Here is a 7,820-nt window from a genome sequence, read left to right as displayed (position 1 = left end):
CCTGCCTTGTCCTCTTTCACTTTCTTTTTCTCCACTACCTTATCTTTTTCTTCCTTCTTCTTTTTCTCTACTTCCTTCCTCTTCTCTTCTTCTTTCTCTTCCTCTTCCTTCTTCCTCTCAGCTTCCTTCCTCTTCTCCTCTTCTTTCTCTTCCTCTTCCTTCTTCTTTTCTTCTTCCTTCCGCTTTTCCTCTTCTTTATCTTCCTCTTCCTTCTTCTTCTTTTCCTCTTCCTTCCACTTCTTCTCTTCTTTATCCTCTTCTTCTTTCTTTTTCCTTTCATCTTCTTGCTTCTTTTTCTCTTCATCTTTTCTTTTCTCCTCTTCCTCTTTTCTCTTCTCTTCCTCTTTTCACTTTTCCTCATCTTCATCCCTCTTCTTCTTCTTTGCCTCTTCCCTAGCTGCTTCCTGTCTGTCCTCGGCTTGCTCACTGCACTGTTTGGCCTATTGCTCCTATCCTATTCCCTCAGAAGGTATGTCTTGAGTGACATCTTCTACGTCCATGGCATCAACATCAATAGTGTTGATTGGTTCTTCAATCAGGTTCCCTTCTTCATCAAAAACTTCATCCGGTTTGGATATAACCGGTTCTTTTTCTGCTTGTCGGTTGGCCATATGTGCTTTGTGAGACTAGATAGCATGAGCCATATATTGATGACTGTCCTTTTCGACAACATCAACTTTACCTTCTAAAACCCAGAGTCATCTTCTTCTTGTGAAGAAGAGACCTTTATTCTGGTCCAAAACATCAAATAGTTCTAAGTTGGATAGGTTGGGAAAGTACTGAGCAAAAACTTTCTCTCTAATCTCTTGTTCCTTTTCTATGGCAATGCACCATTTATCATCTAATGCCTTATACAAAGAATCTAGTGTTTGAGATTTAATCTCTGATGGCGACCGGTCATTTGTACATAAATAATTAATAATCTCTAGTAGTACTTCTTCTTTGTCCTCATCACTAAAATTATCATAGAAGTCTACTAAATCTTGTAATAATTTTCTCCTAATATTATTTATTGTTCTTTGACAATGTGTCAAAGGTTTATAGGAGGAGATATCAATATTTACTAGTGTAGACGCTACTGATTCATTCTTTGTTTTCTTTCTTGTCTATCTTGCCTTCTTTGGCTACTCCTCAGACATTGTCTCTTTAGAGTCTGGTGTATTTCTCTTTGTCTTCCTTTTCCTTTCAAATACTTTAGATAGTGCCACTTCCAGTTTCTTCTTGGCAGGTGACCGCTTGGTCACTTTTGGAGTTGCAGTAGTAGCCGGTGCCGATGCTGCAGGCACTACCTTTGCCTTCTTCACTACCGATTCTTTTCCTTTCTTAACAGAGGGTTCCTTGACCAGTACAATCCTTTCCAGATAGGTTTCGGTCCTCTTTGCCTTAGGATCAAGAGGTGAGGCAATAAGGGTAGAGGCATACCCTTCCAGCATATCATACATCACCTCATAGCCCATTGGCTCCACTTCTTCCATTCTAGGCTCAACAACCTCCATTATGCATTTGTCCACTTGGATGGTGAAATAGATGTCATCTTCATATTTCTTGATGATATCACCTGAGATCCTCATCCTTTGACTCATTTTCCATCTGAACTCATCAAAATACTTGTTTAGAACATCAGGGTAACCGATTCTGATCGCTTGAATGCTCTCCTTGATTTGCTTGGTTATCGGTTGGTCAGGAGACCACTGCACATCTCCTACTCCTAGAAAGTATCCTTGAAAGTAAAAGAACAACCCAACTAGTAGTTGTCCGAACTTGAACCTTTGTGCATTATCCTATTTGATTGACTTTAGATTTGACAAGAGTTGCCTTTGCATACCGATGCACAGGTCAAAGGATGCGTCCTCCTTAATCATCCGATAAGCGACATTTATCACTGCAGTAGATATAGAGTTAATTCTGCTAGCAGAGAATGTCTAGTAGCCTATCACCATGCAGGCATACTTAACAAGATCATCCTTGATTGAATTCACTATCATGCCATGAGAGTCACTCACTGAATTGGTGAGCCTTGTCATTTCCATTTTACTTATTATCCTTAGGGCTAGCACTTCCCCTATGTTGTAGAAACTAGTGACTACATAAATTGCCTACAACATGATATCATGTGTCCTCTCTAGGTACATTTTGTCACCATGCACTCTACTCAAAATGATCCTAATATGATCCTTTGTAAAGTCTTCTAGAAAGTATACAGCATTATGGAGTTTCTTCTTCTCCACGATACTATACTCTGGTTTGATTTTCTTATCCTTTCCACAAAATAGACCTAGTTGGGTGTGGATGGCTAGAGACCCTAGGTCTTCAATCTTGCAATATATGTAGTCAGAAATTCCCTCCTCTACTATCACACCAGCCAGAACTTGTGATAGGAAATTATACTTTTACTTCCTTTGAATAAAACTTTCAAACTCAATGGATACACTAGAACTGGTATGAGATATAGAAACCATTGTAGAAATTCTAAGAACTCGAGAAATACCTTTAAAACATGAATTTAGGGCTTTCTGATTCTTCTTCACCCCACACTCCGTCAGTTGCTGAATCACCTCTTTGTGTTCTCCACTTGACCATTTGCAATTTGAATTTGAATCACCTTCGCGATTTGTCAATTTCTCAAAATGTCAGCTCAAATCGCCTTTTCTTCATTCTACTCTTTGAAAAACTTTTCTTTACTCGAAAATAGATAGTGAGAAATGATTTGAAAAATGCTTTTATACATATCTCTAACCTACCGCCATTAATGCTCCTTTATTAGGGCATAAACCCTAATTTGCCTTTTTAACGTTTCTAATCTTTTGCCAAGCGATAGGTATCACATACCGATTAAGGTCTTTTACTAGTGTAAACTAGGTGTTCAAAAACATTTCACCATTTTCTCCCCCTAAGCCTTTTGAAGCTTAGTTTGCTAGTTCTGATATTTCCACACTAGGTGCAGAAACTGGTTCCTCTTCCAACATTGTTGGTTTCTTCCTCCAGGTTTTGTTCATGTCTGCTTGAAGTGTTTCAAAATCAATTTCTCCTTTCGGAGTGACTGGTATATCATCAGATATACTCTTTCTGCTTCTACAGAATCTTGCCGCATGACCCAGTTTGTTGCAATGATAGCAAATCATTCTAGGTGCTCTCCAAGGTCCATTGTTCATGTTTCCATTCTTCCTTCTGCATGTAGCAGCAGTGTGACCATGACCATGACAAATCCAATAGTTTTCTCTCCATCTGGTTGCCGATTGATAACCATTGTTATGTAACTGATAATTGTAAGCATTAAACTAGTTGGGGTTCTAGTTCACAAAATATTCTAGACCAGCTCCTTGGGTCCTCTGAGGATATCTTCCGGTGTTGTTCACAATAGACCTGCATTCAGAAGCTCTATGCCCAAACTTGTTGCATGCATAACAATGACCATTGAACTTATTGGATCTAGGTACATTGTTAATAAAGTAAGGAAAATTATTGTAGGCTTTGCTCCTACATATATTAGTAGTGTGTCCTTCTTTAAGATAGTTAAAGCAAACAGGTTTGAATTTTTGCTTACCTTTTCCTTTGAATGTTGGTTACTTCTTTAATGCTTCAGCATTTGTTCTTGAGGATTCTCCTTCCTTATGACTAGAGAAACCAAGTCCATTGGTATTCTTTGTCAGTCTAGATGACTCAAGCTTTTGCTCTAGCTTAACAGTGCTCTTGTTGAACTTAGCAAGTATTTCCTTTGACTCAGAGAGTTCTTTGGAAATAGCAGCATTTGTGTCCATTAGGCTTGCATTCTCAGAGATAGCTATGTTCGTTCACCTTATACTCCTTCTTTTTCCATTCTTCTCTCATGAAGGTGAGTGTTCAGTGCACTAATCTCTTATTTTAACTTGGAGATCTCATGATCTCTGTCCTTCACCAGATCTTCAGCTTTCCTCCAGTTCTCAAGCTCTTGGCTAATGGATAGTCAGTCCTTCCAACTCCTTTCTTAGGTTGGAGTTTGAATCATTTATCTTATTTACTTTTGTAATCATGGCTTCCATATCTGCTTCATCAAAAGAACTATTTTCAGATAGCTACATCAACTTTTCAGCATGTTCTCTCCTTTTTACCTGAGAGACTTTGTATTTAGCCATAAGTTCATCATAGGCTTGCTCAGACTGATTGAGTCAGTGAGTAAGTTCCCTCATAGAGTATTCCCCCATATCTCTTTCCAAGTGGTTAGACTTATAGAAAGATTGGTTCTAATACCAATTGATGAATACTAAGAGGGGGGGTGAATTAGTATACTGAAAAACACTGCACTTAAACACTTAAATAGTCTAAAGATAAACCGGAAAAATAGTTTAACAGATAGACTGGTTATCACACATGCAAACCAAAATGCAAATAAAGCATTCACCCACAAAAGAAATACAAGCATAACACATGATATTTGACATGAAAACCCAAATGGGAAAAACCATAGTGAGATGGAACTCACAAGTCACTATCTGTAGAATAGAAACCAAACCGGTTAAGGTAAGACCGGTTAAGGTCTTACAATGTTCTTCACTAGAATAGATCCTATTAGGAATCTCAATCTCTATTAGGAGATAAGTCTGATCAAGGACTACCTTGCTAGAGGATTTTATATTCATAGAGGTGAACCACCTTGTTAGAGGATTTTACTAAGGCTACTCTGAGCCTACACAGTTAAGGGCTAGAGACTTGTCAAAGAGGTGAGTAATCAATAATTATGTGATCTATCAAATAGTATAGATTGCTTGGTTAGATCCAATATAGCTCACAGCTAATGCATTCCAACATTACTTCAGTCTTCTCTATCTTTCACTCAGTTACAACTTCATAAAACTTGATCTTCTCAGATAATATCGCTGCTACAAAGATTAATCAACCACCTTAAACCCTAGCACCAACAAAAACTTTCAACAACTCTTTAAAACCCTAGACATGATGTCCTTATGAAGGAATCTGATTTCATGTCGGTCTAATAGGATTAAATTTCAATTTCCTAGGTTCAATGAATCTAGACATACTCAGTAACATGACACAAAAAGCACCGCCAGTGTGTCAGCACCGTCAAACAATCGGTGGATGGTAACTCATTACAGAGTATTACCGATTCATCTAAAATACCGATTGCTGGTTTATCAAAAATGAAGACTGGTAAGAATGTGTTATGTTGCTTTGATCCCTCGTACCACTTGAGATCCGTGAACCACTTGGGGTCGACATGTTGCTTCAGACTAGGAAACACATTTTGCAAAATCACCAATAGTCTAAAGACTAGAGTACAACATACCAGTTGGAACAAATACCGGTTGAGCTTTAACTAATACATATAAATGGGATCTCAATGCAAGTGTGTGTCCATCAATGACAATTACAACATAAACATAAAAAATGCCAACACTGCAACTATGCTTTCTTTCAGCTTGATGTAGTGAATATCAAAACTCACATAAAAACTTCATCCATCTTCTCTAACAATCACTAATATTAGGCTGAGTGAATATGTACTGCAAGCTCTAATGATTTGAAAGAAGCTCAAAATGATGACCTAAAAGAAAGTGTCTCCACCTCACAAGTGCGTGCACCACTTCTACAAGCTCAACATCATGAGTAGGGTAGTTAAGCTCATGATTCTTAAGTTTCCTAGACTCATATGCAATAGCTCGACCATCCTGCATAAGGACTGCTCCTAAACCATCCAAGGAAGCATCTGCACATACCATGAAATTGGCTAAGGGATCTGGCAAAACAAGAATTGGTGCACTAGTAAGTGCCTTATTGAGTTCCTTCAAGGCCCCCTCACACTTCTATGTCCACTTAAATTTATTTCCCTTTTGCTAAAGAGATGTAATCTGATGTGCAACCTTAGAGAAGTCCTCAGCAAAGTGTCTGTAATAACTTGTAAGACCCATGAAACTCCAAACTTTTGTCAGACAAGTTGGCAATGGCCAATCCATAATATCTTTGATCTTTGATGGGTCAACTGAGATCCCATCACCGAATATGACATGTCCTAGATATCAGACCTCTGATCTAAAGAATGCACACTTCAAAAAACTACCATACAACTAATTATCTCTCAAGAACTTTAATACCTATCTCAAGTGCTCCTCATGCTCCTTCTCATTCCAAGAATATATCATTATATCATCAAGGAGCACAATTACAAATCGGTCAAGGAAAGTGTGGAATACCCCATTCATGAGACTCATGAATATAGCTAGAGCATTTGTACGACCAAATGGAATCATGGTGAACTCATAGTGGCCATACCTAGTGCGGAAAGGGGTCTTTTGGATATCGCTCTCCATTATCCTCAACTGATGGTACCCTAACTTTAGATCTATCTTTGAAAATACTTTGGCACCGTGAAGTTGATCAAATAGGTCATCAATCCTGGGAAAAGGGTATCGGTTCTTAATGGTTACTTTATTCAACTATCGATAATCCATACATAGCCGAATAGATCCGTCCTTCTTCTTTACAAATATGACTGGTGTGACCTAAGGGGAGATGCTAGGATGAATGCAAACTTTCTCTAAATGTTCCTCAAGATGCATCTTGGCTCATTAAGCTCATTAGTGGTCATCCTATATGGTGCTTTTGAAATTGGCTTAACTCCTGGTACAAGATCTATGTGAAAATCAATCTCTCTATGAGGTGGCATACCGGGTAGCTCGGAAGAAAACATGTCTACAAATCCCTGAAGAATAGGATGAGTGTCAAGTGGAGGTTCCTTCTCATCCTCTTCTTCTCTATACTGATAGTGATGGCAAACAAATGGCTTCTCTTTTGTATGCTCCACTTAAGATACATAGCAGAAATCATACGAAGTGATACGGGTCTTTGAATCCCAAAAATTACTATGAAAGTACCATGATCATCCACATACTTGATCTTTTTTGGTGATATTCCATCTTGGATCTATGGGCATACAACCAATCCATACCAAGAACAATGCCATAAGATCCTAGTAGTGTGACTCAAAAGTATACTATGGTGGTTGTTCTTCCAATCTAAAGATGACAATCCCTAACCACCGATTCAATGTACACTCTAACTCCTAAAGCTAACTCCACTTCCCAATTAACATCTTGCCTAGTTACCATTAGTCCGCAATGCTCCACAACCAATGGAGATATAAAACAATAACTATATTTTGAATCAAATTGGATAGTAACACTACTACCTTTGATCATACTTGTGGCCTCTATGACTATGGCCTGATGCTCAGCTTAGTGGTTGTCAGCCACTATGAAATATTTGAGGGACTTACCCATGTCCCCAACTGTAGGTTTCGAACCTGCCATAGGTTGACTATGTACCATCTGACCCTATGGGCACTCTCTTCCCATGTGTCTCATGGCCCCACAAGTGAAACAAGCTTGTCCTCCTATCCTACTCGATCCACTATAACCACCCTTGGAGGATTGCCGAGTCTGAGCTGAAGGTGTGTATGGAACCTATAGTCATTCATCATGTCTAGGACCTTGTGACTACCATTGCTTGGGCTCAAAGCCCTGTTGTCCCTATTGAGGCCTATGCTTCTAATTCTATGGCGGTTGCTATAGAGGCAAGGGTTTGAAGAGCCCAAATGAATGTCTGTGATTACCCTTCAAGTGGGGTTTTTGAAACACAGAAGACTGAGGTGTAGGGTTTTGGTTCTGACACCAAAACTGCGTATCCTAAGGTCTACCCTGAATCTCCTCTGATAACAAGGCCTTCTCCACAGCAACCCAAAGGCTTCTTGGAGTTGTCATCTAAACTTGTCGTGCTATACTGACATTCAATCCTCTAATAAATCGGTTGACAAGTATCTTCTCATCCTT

This window comes from Cryptomeria japonica, chromosome 10 (genome assembly GCF_030272615.1).
Source record: "Cryptomeria japonica chromosome 10, Sugi_1.0, whole genome shotgun sequence".
Lineage (NCBI taxonomy): Eukaryota > Viridiplantae > Streptophyta > Pinopsida > Cupressales > Cupressaceae > Cryptomeria > Cryptomeria japonica.
Note: the sequence above shows the minus strand (reverse complement) of the source record.